This window comes from Carcharodon carcharias, chromosome 18 (genome assembly GCF_017639515.1).
Source record: "Carcharodon carcharias isolate sCarCar2 chromosome 18, sCarCar2.pri, whole genome shotgun sequence".
In the NCBI taxonomy this organism is placed as follows: domain Eukaryota; kingdom Metazoa; phylum Chordata; class Chondrichthyes; order Lamniformes; family Lamnidae; genus Carcharodon; species Carcharodon carcharias.
This window is the reverse complement of record NC_054484.1, coordinates 9,800,958-9,814,352: the sequence shown is the minus strand read 5'-3', so window position 1 is coordinate 9,814,352 and position 13,395 is coordinate 9,800,958. Positions and strand designations below refer to the sequence as shown.

The following is a 13,395-nucleotide window of genomic DNA, read 5'->3' as shown; positions in this document are numbered from 1 at the left end:
TTCCAGCAAAACTAACAGTGTTAGACTGGAAGTTCTAGTCAATTCTTGATTGGAATGTAAATAACAGTCTGCGGGAATGTCCACAGCGCACCCAACGGAGGAGCGTGAACTCGCTCACAGGAATGTTGGGACTTCTGTGTTATCCTGCACATGTCCGGTTTTGCTAGGTGGCTGTGAGTTTCAGTACAGAAGTGTGTGGCGAATGCTGCCAGTTTTACTGGCATTACCACGCTAAAACCAGGGGGCCTGGTGTCACCTGTCAACGCACATCCGGTTTTTTTTTGTTGTTGACATGATTAAGAAGATGCCGGCCCTGAAACAGCGCTCAGTGCAGCAGGCGGCTGCTCCATGCAGACCTTGGGCTGAAGGGAAGCTGGACACCAGAGGTTGGGAGACCCGCACACTCTGCCGCAGATGGTCCTGAGAACTGTGCACCCCTTTCAAACCATCCACCCTCCTGTAGGTGGTGAAAGAAAAAAAAATTCACAAAAGGGAAGAAAAGGAGATGAGAGTTATGCAGGTCAGGAGCAAACATTTGGAGAGGGCATATTATGATAATACATAATACCAACTCTTAACAATTGTTAAAATATATTTTTAATTATAATAATTCATAAAACCATAACATAATAATTCATCTCAGCAATTCTTAACAGGCTGTTAAAAGTTTAACTGTGGCCTCAACTTAATTGTTGTTTAGTGCATTTATTTAACATAATTTTAGCAATTTCTAATCCTCTCCAACAGTAGAAAATGCCATCAATGATACGCCTTGTTACATCTTTCAGAAATATTGTCATAGTGGTGCACTTACAATAATTTAATGGAAGGCAGAGCAGATATGAGGGCTTGATTAGCCTCCTCCTGTCCCTATATTCCAATAAATTAGCCCTCCTCTTGTACACTTCAATTCTTCTCTGCATTGGAGATTAGAGGGGGGTGGGGTGGCGGAGTTGGGGGGGAGTGATGATTAATAGCAGGCTGTTATACTTCGCAGGTTGGACCTACAATCATTGGAGTTTAGAAGAATGAGAGGTGATCTTCTTGAAATGTATAAGATTCTGAGGGTGGATGTTGAGAGGATGTTTCCCTTCATGGGGGAGTCTAGAACTAGGAGGCAGAGTTTCAAAATAAGAGGTTTCTCATTTAAGATGGAGATGAGGAGAATTTTCTTCTCTCAGAGGGTCATTAGTTTTTGGAATTCTCTTGCCCAGAGAGCAGTGGGGGCTGGGTCACTGAACATATCCAAGGCCGAGTTGGACAGATTTTTAATCGACAAGGGAGTAAAGGGTTATCGGGGGCAGGCAGAAAAGTGGAGACAAGGCCACAATCAGATTCGCCTAGATCTTATCAAATGATGGAGCAGGCTCGAGGGGCTGAATGGCCTACCCCTGCTCCTATTTCTTAAGACGTTATGCACCCCCATTGATGTTGAGTTTCAACCCTGTGACCTATATCAAACACAGTGGTCTAGACCTTGGCACAAGGGGGTTATTGCTGACTGTGAGTGACAATGTAAAATGGTGGATAGCAACTTGGCAGCTGAGTCAAGCTTTGCTGCAAGTATAACATGTACACAGTGCATGTGTAATGTGTACTTATATTGCACATGGAACCATTGAACCATAGAAAAGTTACAGCACAGAAGGAGGCCATTTGGCCCATTTTGTCCATGCCAGTTATGTATCACATATGTGCACTGTGCTAGTATATATGGAACAACTACCGATGTGGTCAGTTTATTGCATACTTACAATGATACAACCATCTTTAATATACTAAACATCCCAAGGGGCTTCACAGCAGTGTTAAACAGAATTTGACAATGTGCCACAAAAGGAGATATTAGAACAAAATCTTGGTCAAGAGGTCGATCTAAAGGACCGACTTAAAGGAGGTGAGAAAGGTGGGGGGAGAGGTCTAGGGAGGTAATTCCAGAGTTTAGGGACTCGGCAACTGAAAGCATGGCCACCAATGGTGGAGCAATGGAAATCGGAATGCTCAAGAGGCTAGGATTGAAGGAGCACTGATACCTGGAAGGATTTGTGGGTTGGAGCGATTACAGAGATAGTGAGGAGTGAGACCAGGGAGAAATTACAGAGAATGTGAGGAGTGAGACCATAGAGAGATTACAGAGATAGTGAGGTGTGAGATTGTGGAGAGATTACACAGATAGTGAGGAGTGAGATCTTGGAGAGATTACAGAGATAGTGAGGAGTGAGACCGTAGAGAGATTACAGAGATAGTGAGGAGTGAGATTGTGGAGTGATTACAGAGATAGGGAGGAGTGAGACCGTGGAGAGATTACAGAGATAGTGAGGAGTGAGATTGTGGAGTGATTACAGAGATAGTGAGGAGTGAGACCATGGAGAGATTACAGAGATAGTGAGGAGTGAGACCAGGGAGAGATTACAGAGATAGTGAGGAGTGAGACCATGGAGAGATTACAGAGATAGTGAGGAGTGAGATCAGGGAGAGATTACAGAGATAGTGAGGAGTGAGACCAGGGAGAGATTACAGAGATAGTTAGGAGTGAGACCGTGGAGAGATTACAGAGATGGGGAGGAGTGAGACCAGGGAGAGATTACAGAGATAGGGAGGAGTGAGACCGTGGAGAGATTACAGAGATAGTGAGGAGTGAGATTGTGGAGTGATTACAGAGATATTGAGGAGTGAGACCGGGGGAGAGATTACAGAGATAGGGAGGAGTGAGACCATGGAGATTACAGAGATAGTGAGGAGTGAGACCAGGGAGAGATTACAGAGATAGTGAGGAGTGAGACCAGGGAGAGATTACAGAGATAGTGAGGAGTGAGACCAGGGAGAGATTACAGAGATAGTGAGGAGTGAGACCAGGGAGAGATTACAGAGATAGTGAGGAGTGAGACCAGGGAGAGATTACAGAGATAGTGAGGAGTGAGATCGTGAAGTGATTACAGAGATAGGGAGGAGTGAGGTTGTGGAGAGATTACAGAGATAGTGAGGAGTGAGACCAGGGAGAGATTACAGAGATAGTAAGGAGTGAGATCGTGAAGTGATTACAGAAGTAGGGAGGAGTGAGACCGTTGAGTGAATACAGAGAAAGTGAGGAGTGAGATCTTGGAGAGATTACGGAGATAGTGAGGAGTGAGACTAGGGAGTGATTACAGAGATAGTGAGGAGTGAGACTGTGGAGAGATTACAGAGATAGTGAGGATTGAGATCAGGGAGAGGTTACAGAGATAGTGAGGAGTAAGACCAGGAGGAGATTACAGAGATAATGAAGAGTGAGACCGTGGAGTGATTACAGAGATAGTGAGGAGTAAGACCAGGGAGAGATTGCAGAGATAAAGCAGAGTGAGGCCATGGAGAGATTTGAAAAAAAGGATAAGAATTTGAAAACTAAGGTGTTGTAATATCCTGAGCCAATGTAGGTCAGGGAGCACAGAAAGGAAGAGTGAATGGGAGTTGGCGCAGTTAGGATACAGCTAGAATGCTGGAGGGAGCTTTTGATCTCTAGCTTCTTTCTATTCCCACTGTCTGATTATCTACACATAGAGAGATCAATATCCTGCCCCCTACTGTTTCAGTCATATACTTATCAAAGGTTCTGGCTGTAGGACAATGCATCTAACAACAGTTGGGGGGCCGCCCTTAGAAAGGCTTAGCATGTTTTAAAAAGTGGGATTAGCACGGATAAACACTGGAAACTCAGCCACCTTAGCCAATGGCCTGAAGCCTTTCTTTATGAGCCCTGTAGAGTTTACCTTCTGTATTACTAGCTTAATTAAGAGTGAAACACGAGGTAATTAAGACTAATCCCTCTGCCGGCCTGCTGCCCCACGACCTCCCTGCCCAATCCCCCCCCCCCACCAATCCTACCTCCGTGACCTTCTCCCTTCTGTCAGTCTACTGATGCCTCCAGGTGTCAAGGCCGAGTTCTTGCATGGTGCATTGTGAGTTTTAAGTGGATTTTTCTTCACTGTGTGTCGGTTTGAAAGGTTCCCTTGTTTGTTCCGCGTCTCTTTTATCCTGCTGAGAATCTCTGCTGTAACTCAGTAAAGTCTTCCTGTGCGTCTCTGTACGTGCCAAGGACGGGAGAATAGGATTCAAAACAAAACAAAAAAAAAATAAAGAAGGTTCTTGGTTGCCATGGCAAAAATCAGCAGGCAGAAAAAAAATAAAAATTGACAGTAACCCTTGGCAAAGAGATTTTTTGTTTGTAAACTGATTGCTAAATGTAACAGCTGGAGAAAATGAACAACAGAACCGCAAACCCTGAAGTCGGACCAGTCTGGTAGCACTCTCGTTTCTGGGTCAGAAAGCCAATTGCAGAGACACGGGCCCCAATTTCACACTTGTCCCGCGCAAGGTTGGCAGGCCGGGAAGCAGATGTGGGATACCGCTCCCGGGCGAGATCGCGTGTTCGACGTGATGTTACGCCGGGCGGTCAATTAAGGCCTAACCCAGCACAAAACTCATCTTCCAGTTGGCCAGATAGTGCAAGCGGGGTTGGGAACGAGTCAGGCGCCGGGTCCACTGGTATCCCCCTTTGACTTTAGTAACTCCATTTAAACTTCCAGTGGAAAAACAGACCGGTCCTACAACACGGGAGTGGATCCGGTGTTCATACCGCGGCTTTTCGGCTGTGAACTGATCCTGGCTAAAACCTTAACAAAAACAAAAATACCTGGAAAAACTCAGCAGGTCTGGCAGCATCTGCGGAGATGAACACAGTTAACGTTTCGAGTCCATATGACTCTTCAACAGAACTAAGGAAAAATAGAAAAGAGGTGAAATATAAGCTGTTTTAAGGGGGCTGGGACAAGTAGAGCTGGATAGAGGGCCAGTGATAGGTGGAGATAACCAAAAGATGTCACAGACAAAAGGACTAGGAGGTGTTGAAAGTGGTGATATTATCTAAGGAATGTGATAGTAGGTGACATTAAGGATAGAAAGCAGGATGAGCAAGGTACAGATAGCCCTAGTGGGGGTGGGGTGAAGGGAAGGGATCGAAATAGGCTCAAAGGTAGAGATAAAATAATGGATGGAAATACATTTAAAAATAATGGAAATCGGTGGGAAAAGAAAAATCTGTATAAATTATTGGGGGTGGGGATGGAGGAGAGAGTTCATGATCTGAAATTGTTGGAACTCAATATTCAGTCCGGAAGGCTGTAAAGTGTCTATTCGGAAGATGAGGTGCTGTTCCTCCAGTTTGCGTTGGGCTTCACTGGAACAATGCAACAAGCCAAGGGCAGGCATGTGGAGTGTTAAAATGGCAAGCGACAGGGAGGTTTGGATCATTCTTGCGGACAGACCGCAGGTGTTCTGCAAAGCGGTCGCCCAGTCTGCGTTTGTTCTCTCCAATGTAGAGGAAACCGCATTGGAAGCAGCGAATGCAGTAGACTAAATTGAGGGAAGTGCAAGTGAAATGCTGCTTCACTTGAAAGGGTTGTTTAGGTCCTTGGATGGTGAGGAGAGGGGAAGTAAAGGGGCAGGTGTTGCACCTTCTGTGGTTGAATGGGAAGGTGCCAGTTGCTGTCAGACCTGCTGAGTTTTTCCAGATATTTTTGTTTTTGTTTTGGATTTCCAGCATCCGCAGTTCTTTGCTTTTATCTGGCTAAAACCTTTGCTGACTCAAAGTATTTGTATATGGTCGCTCTGAAATATGCCTTGAAAGTCTACAGGTCATGCCCAGCATCTGCCACTGACCCAACTAAACTTTGTGGAGCAGTGAGGATGTGCGGGTGGGGGGGAGGGGGGAAAGAGATGGGGAGGGGGTTCCCTTCATCCACTCATATCAATGAAGAGAGAAAAATTAAGGAATAAGCATTTTTCCAGCACTTTTCATGACTTTAGGATGTCCCAGAGTGCATCACTGCTTTTTGAAGTGTGCAGAATGTGCTGGCCAACCAATTTGCGCACAGCAAGCTCCCATAGACAGCAATATTGGATCTTTTACATCTATCTGAGAGGATAGATGTGGTCTCAAATTAACGTCTCACCTGAACGCTGACACCACAGACAGTGTAGCACTCTCTCAGAACTGTGCTGGGACTGTAAGCCCACATGCTCAACTCTCTGGAGCCGGACTTGAACCCCTAACCTTCAGATCTCCAGAGAGCAGAATGCTCCAACGTGGTAGACACCCATGCCATTAGGGTGCATTTGGTCTACCTGCAATTGCAGCAGCTCTGGACTGCCCAGCTGAGGTGGCGCAGCTCGGGCTAGTGGCGGGGGGTGGTTGCTGGGGGCTATTATACAGGGATCTGATCATATTCCACATCTACTGCTGGGTCAGTTCAGAGACCCCTAACCCTCAGCGCAACCACCTCCCCTCCCTATATAGTTACAGTGGCAAATGCCAAATGGCCATGGGTTTCCAAGGCCAACATCTTTTGTAAACGTCAGTGTTCCCCATGGTTTGTACAGACTGATCTGCTTTGTTGGAACTTTGGCACAGGTTTATAGGTGAACCAGCTTAGAAAGCCAGCACAATCAGAAGGAAATCTGGCAAAACTCAGAAATACGACAGCAGCAAAATCATAAACAAAATGAAAGCGCTTGTGCTCCAGGGGCATTTTATCCCACCCTTGGGTGTCAGTTTGATAACAACATGCTGCCCACTCACCTGTCTGTTTTGTCTATAGGACGAGCACAAAATCACACAGGCAAATTAAAATCTCACTCAATAGATTTTTCGATGGCCTTAATTGGCCTTTTAATTGCTGGTGGGTACATCTCCGATTCCCGCGTGTACCTGCTGGCCTCAACATTGCACGCGTGCCTGATGATGTTGGGACCCACGCTCGACACCATTTCGCGCAATTTTACGGGCGTTCAGGTCAGGCGGGCACCCACCTTCAGAACGTTAAATTCAGTCCATGAACGCATAATTCAGGCCGACACTAACCAGTGCAGTACTGCGAGAGTGCCGTTCTGTCTTTCAGGCGAGGCTTTGAACTGGGGTCCTAGCTGCTTTTTCAGGTGGGTGTAAAAGATCCCTTGCCACTTATTTAAGAACAGGAGGGGAGTTCTGGCCAATGTGTAATCTGTCAGTAAGCTTAACTGAAGTGGATTATCTGGTCATTATCACACTGCCATTTGTGAGATCTTGCTGTGTGCAATTGGCTGCTGTGTTTCTTACATTGCAGCAGTGACTACCCTTCAAACAAAGTCTTCCATTGGCTGTATAGAGCTTTGGGAAGTCATGAGATTGTGCAAGGTGCCTGTAGAAATGCAAGCTCTTTTGTTTAGGAGTCTAGATTCTTCAATTTGCTACCCTGGGGCTTTCAAGGATTCCCAAGTTTGGTACAACAGAACCTGGGTCACTTCCTGTGCAAATCCAGAAAAACAAGACCAAGGAAATGTTCACCATTCCATTGACCTTCCTGCACCAACTGAGCGCACATACAAACATACGAATTGGGAGCAGGAGTAGGCCATTCGATCCCTCGAGCCTGCTTCACCATTCAATAAGATCATGGCTGATCTGACTGTGGCCTCAACTCCACATTCCCGTCTACCCCCGATAACCTTTGACTACCTTGTTAGTCAAGAATCTATCTACCTCTGCCTTAAACATATTCATTCATCCTGCCTCCAAGGCTGTCTGGGGAAAAGAGTTCCAAAGATTCACGTCCCTCTGATATCAGATCCAGCAGCTGACTCAGATGAGGGGACCTTCTCTTGTTCTACCAAGGTACCTTGTCTGGAAGATGGGTTGGAATTAACCTGGGTTGTAAGGCTTCTCAGCCAACTCTGCTTTGGATCAACCAAAGAACATCATGAACGAAGTCTATACTTAAAGTCAGCTAACGAGCCAAACTTGAAAAAGTCATGTAGCCCCAGATTCCACCAACTCAGATACAGAGTAAAGCTCCCTCTATGCTGTCCCATTAAACACACAAGGTGACGACAATTTCCAAACCCATGACCACTACGATCTAGAAGGACAAGGGCAGCAGAAACATGGGAACATCACCACCTGGAAGTTTCCATCCACGTCACTCACCATCCTGACTTGGAAATATATAGCCGTTCCTTCACTGTCACTGGGTCAAAATCCTGGAACTCCCTCCCTAGCAGTACTGTGGATGTACCTGCACCACATGGACTGCAGCGGTTCAAGAAGGCAGCTCAACAGGAATTAGGCATGGGCAATAAATTGTGACCTAGCCAACGACGAGCACACTCCGTGAAAGAATAATTTTTAAAACACTCCCAGGGCGGGTACGGCACGAGTCAGGTTCAGAGCAAGGCTTCTTCTACACTGTCCCATCAAACCCTCCCAGGGCAGATAAAGCATGGGTTAGAGACATAGTAAAGCTCCCTCTGCACTGTCCCCAAAATACTACCAGGGCATGCACTGCAAGGGGTTAGATACAGAGTAAAGCTCTCTCTGCACTGTCCACATCCAATAGTCCCAGGGCAGGTACAGTACGGGGTTGGATATAGAGTAAAGCTCCCTCTACACCGTCCCCATCAAACACGCACAGGACAGGTACAGCACGGGGTTAGATACAGAGTAAAGCTCCCTCTACACTGTCCCCATCAAACACTCTCAGGACAGGTAAAGTTTGGGGTTAGATACAGAGCAAAGTTCCCTCTAAACTGTCCCCATCAAACACTCCCAGGACAGGTACAGCACGGGGTTAGATACAGAGTAAAGCTCCCTCTACACTGTCCCCATCAAACACTCCCAGGGCAGGTACAGCACGGGGTTAGATACAGAGTAAAGCTCCCTCTACACTGTCCCCATCAAACGCGCCCAGGACAGGTACAGCACGGGGTTAGATACAGAGTAAAGCTCCCTCTATACCGTCCCCATCAAACACTCCCAGGACAGGTACAGCACGGGGTTAGATACAGCGTAAAGATCCCTCGACACTGTCCCCATCAAACACTCCCAGGACAGGTACAGCACGGGGTTAGATACAGCGTAAAGATCCCTCGACACTGTCCCCATCAAACACGCGCAGGACAGGTACAGTATGGGGTTAGATACAGAGTATAGCTCCCTCTACACTGTCCCTATCAAACGCTCCCAGGACAGGTACAGCACGGGGTTAGATACAGAGAAATGCTCCCTCTACACTGTCCCCATCAAACACGCCCAGGACAGATACAGCACGGGGTTAGATACAGAGTAAAGCTCCCTCTACACTGTCCCCATCAAACAATCCCAGGACAGGTACAGTTTGGGGTTAGATACAGCGTAAAGTTCCCTCTACTCTGTCCCCATCAAACACTCCCAGGACAGGTACAGCACGGAGTTAGATACAGAGTAAAGCTCCCTCTACACTGTCCCCATCAAACACGCCCAGGACAGGTACAGCACAGGGTTAGATACAGAGTAAAGCTCCCTCTACACTGTCCCCATCAAACACTCCCAGGACAGGTACAGCACAGGGTTAGATACAGAGTAAAGCTCCCTCTACACTGTCCCCATCAAACACTCCCAGGGCAGGTACAGCACGGGGTTAGATACAGCGTAAAGATCCCTCTATACCATCCCCATCAAACACTCCCAGGACAGGTACAGCACGGGGTTAGATACAGCGTAAAGATCCCTCGACACTGTCCCCATCAAACACTCCCAGGACAGGTACAGCACGGGGTTAGATACAGCGTAAAGATCCCTCGACACTGTCCCCATCAAACACGCGCAGGACAGGTACAGCACGGGGTTAGATACAGAGTAAAGCTCCCTCTACACCGTCCCTATCAAACACTCCCAGGACAGGTACAGCACGGGGTTAGATACAGAGTAAAGCTCCCTCTACACTGTCCCCATCAAACACGCGCAGGACAGGTACAGCACGGGGTTAGATACAGAGTAATGCTCCCTCTACACTGTCCCCATCAAACACTCCCAGGGCAGGTACAGCACAGGGTTAGATACAGAGTAAATCTCCCTCTACACTGTCCCCATCAAACACTCTCAGGACAGGTACAGCACGGGGTTAGATACAGAGTAAAGTTCCCTCTACACTGTCCCCATCAAACACTCCCAGGACAGGTACAGCACGGGGTTAGATACAGAGTAAAGCTCCCTCTACACTGTCCCCATCAAACACTCCCAGGGCAGGTACAGCACGGGGTTAGATACAGAGTAAAGCTCCCTCTACACTGTCCCCATCAAACACTCCCAGGACAGGTACAGCATGGGGTTAGATACAGAGTAAATCTCCCTCTACACTGTCCCCATCAAACACTCCCAGGACAGGTACAGCACGGGGTTAGATACAGAGTAAAGCTCCCTCTACAAAGTCCCCATCAAACACTCCCAGGACAGGTACAGCACGGGGTTAGATACAGAGTAAATCTCCCACTACAATGTCCCCATCAAACACTCCCAGGACAGGTACAGCACGGGGTTAGATACAGAGTAAAGCTTCCTCTACACTGTCCCCATCAAACACTCCCAGGACAGGTACAGCACGGGGTTAGATACAGAGTAAAGCTCCCTCTACACTGTCCCCATCAAACACTCCCAGGACAGGTACAGCACGGGGTTAGATACAGAGTAAAGCTCCCTCTACACTGTCCCCATCAAACACTCCCAGGACAGGTACAGCACGGGGTTAGATACAGAGTAAAGCTCCCTCTACACTGTCCCCATCAAACACTCCCAGGACAGGTACAGCACGGGGTTAGATACAGAGTAAAGCTCTCTCTACACTGTCCCCCTCAAACACTCCCAGGACAGGTACAGCACGGGGTTAGATACAGAGTAAAGCTCCCTCTGCACTGTCCCCATCAAACACGCCCAGGACAGGTACAGCACGGGGTTAGATACAGAGTAAACCTCCCTCGACACTGTCCCCATCAAACACTCCCAGGGCAGGTACAGCACGGGGTTAGATACAGAGTAAAGGTCCCTCTACACTGTCCCATCAAACACTCCCAGGGCAGGTACAGCACGGGGTTAGATACAGATTAAAGCTCCCTCTTCACTATCCCCATCAAACACTCCCAGGGCAGGTACAGCACGGGTTTAGATACAGAGTAATGCTCCCTCTACACTGTCCCCATCAAACACTCCCAGGACAGGTACAGCACGGGGTTAGATACAGAGTAAAGCCCCCTCTACTCTGTCCCCATCAAACACTCCCAGGACAGGTACAGCACGGGGTTAGATACAGAGTAAAGCTCCCTCTACACTGTCCCCATCAAACACTCCCAGGACAGGTACAGCACGGGGTTAGAAACAGAGTAAATCTCCCTCTACAAAGTCCCCATCAAACACTCCCAGGACAGGTACAGCACAGGGTTAGATACAGAGTAAAGCTCCCTCTACACCGTCCCCATCAAACACTCCCAGGACAGGTACAGCACGGGGTTAGATACAGAGTAAAGCTCCCTCTACACCGTCCCCATCAAACACTCCCAGGACAGGTACAGCACGGGGTTAGATACAGAGTAAAGCTCTCTCTACACTGACCCATCAAACAGTCCCAGGACAGGTACAGCATGAGGTTAGAGACAGAGTAAAGCTCCCTGTACACCGATCCCATCAAACACTCCCAGGACAGGTACAGCACGGGGTTAGATACAGAGTAAAGCTCCCTCTACACTGTCCCCATCAAACACTCTCAGGACAGGTACAGCACGGGGTTAGATACAGAGTAAAGGTCCCTCTACACTGTCCCCATCAAACACGCCCAGGACAGGTACAGCACGGGGTTAGATACAGAGTAAATCTCCCTCTACACCATCCCCATCAAACACTCCCAGGACAGGTACAGCACGGGGTTAGGTACAGATTAATGCTCCCTCTACACTGACCCATCAAACACGCCCAGGACAGGTACAGCACGGGGATAGATACAGAGTAAAGCACCCTCTACACTGTCCCCATCAAACACGCCCAGGACAGGTACAGCACAGGGATAGATACAGAGTAAAGCTCCCTCTACACCGTCCCCATCAAACACTCCCAGGACAGGTACAGCACGGGGTTAGATACAGAGTAAAGCTCCCTCTACACTGTCCCCATCAAACACTCCCAGGACAGGTACAGCACGGGGTTAGATACAGAGTAAAGCACCCTCTACACTGTCCCCATCAAACACTCCCAGGGCAGGTACAGTTTGGGGTTAGATACAGAGTAAAGCTCCCTCTACACCGTCCCCATCAAACACTCCCAGGACAGGTACATCACGGGGTTAGATACAGAGTAAAGCTCCCTCCACACCGTCCCCATCAAACACTCCCAGGACAGGTACAGCACGGGGTTAGATACAGAGTAAATCTCCCTCTACACTGTCCCCATCAAACACTCTCAGGACAGGTACAGCATGGGGTTTAGATACAGAGTAAAGGTCCCTCTACACTGTCCCCTTCAAACACTCCCAGGACAGGTACAGCACGGGGTTAGATACAGAGTAAAGCTCCCTCTACACTGTCCCCATCAAACACTCCCAGGACACGTACAGCACGGGGTTAGATACAGAGTAAAGCTCCCTCTACACTGTCCCCATCAAACACTCCCAGGACAGGTACAGCACGGGGTTAGATACAGAGTAAAGTTCCCTCAACACTGTTCCCATCAAACACTCCTAAGACTGGTACAGCACGGGGTTAGATACAGAGTAAATCTCCCTCTACACTGTCCCCATCAAACACTCCCAGGACAGGTACAGCACGGGGTTAAATACAGAGTAAAGCTCCCTCTACACTGTCCCCATCAAACACTCCCAGGACAGGTACAGCACGGGGTTAGATACAGAGTAAAACTCCCTCTACACTGTCCCCATCAAACACTCACAGGACAGGTACAGCACGGGGTTAGACACAGAGTAAAGCTCCCTCTACACTGTCCCCATCAAACACTCCCAGGACAGGTACAGCACGGGGTTAGATACAGAGTAAAGCTCCCTCTGCACCGTCCCCATCAAACACTCCCAGGACAGGTACAGCACGGGGTTAGATACAGAGTAAAGCTCCCTCTACACTGTCCCCATCAAACACGCCCAGGACAGGTACAGCACGGGGTTAGATACAGAGTAAAGCTCCCTCTACACTGTCCCCATCAAAGACGCCCAGGACAGGTACAGTTTGGGGTTAGATACCGAGTAAAGATCCCTCTACACCGTCCCCATCAAACACTCCCAGGACAGGTACAGCACGTGGTTAGATACAGAGTAAAGCTCCCTCTACACCGTCCCCATCAAAGACGCCCAGGACAGGTACAGCACGGGGTTAGATACCGAGTAAAGATCCCTCTAAACTGTCCCCATCAAACACTCCCAGGACAGGTACAGTATGGGGTTAGATACAGAGTAAAGCTCACTCTACACTGTCCCCATCAAACACTCCCAGGACAGGTCCAGCACGGGGTTAGATACAGAGTAAAGCTCCCTCTACACTGTCCCCATCAAACACTCCCAGGGCAGGTACAGCACGGGG

The 13,395-nt window shown here is 48.3% G+C and overlaps 1 protein-coding gene across 9 annotated transcripts in view; it reads left to right on the top strand.

The window, feature by feature from the left end:
• robo2 (roundabout, axon guidance receptor, homolog 2 (Drosophila)) overlaps positions 1–13,395 on the top strand; it is a 637,222-nt gene that overhangs the window by 302,047 nt on the left and 321,780 nt on the right. The gene's annotated exons all lie outside the window — the stretch shown is intronic.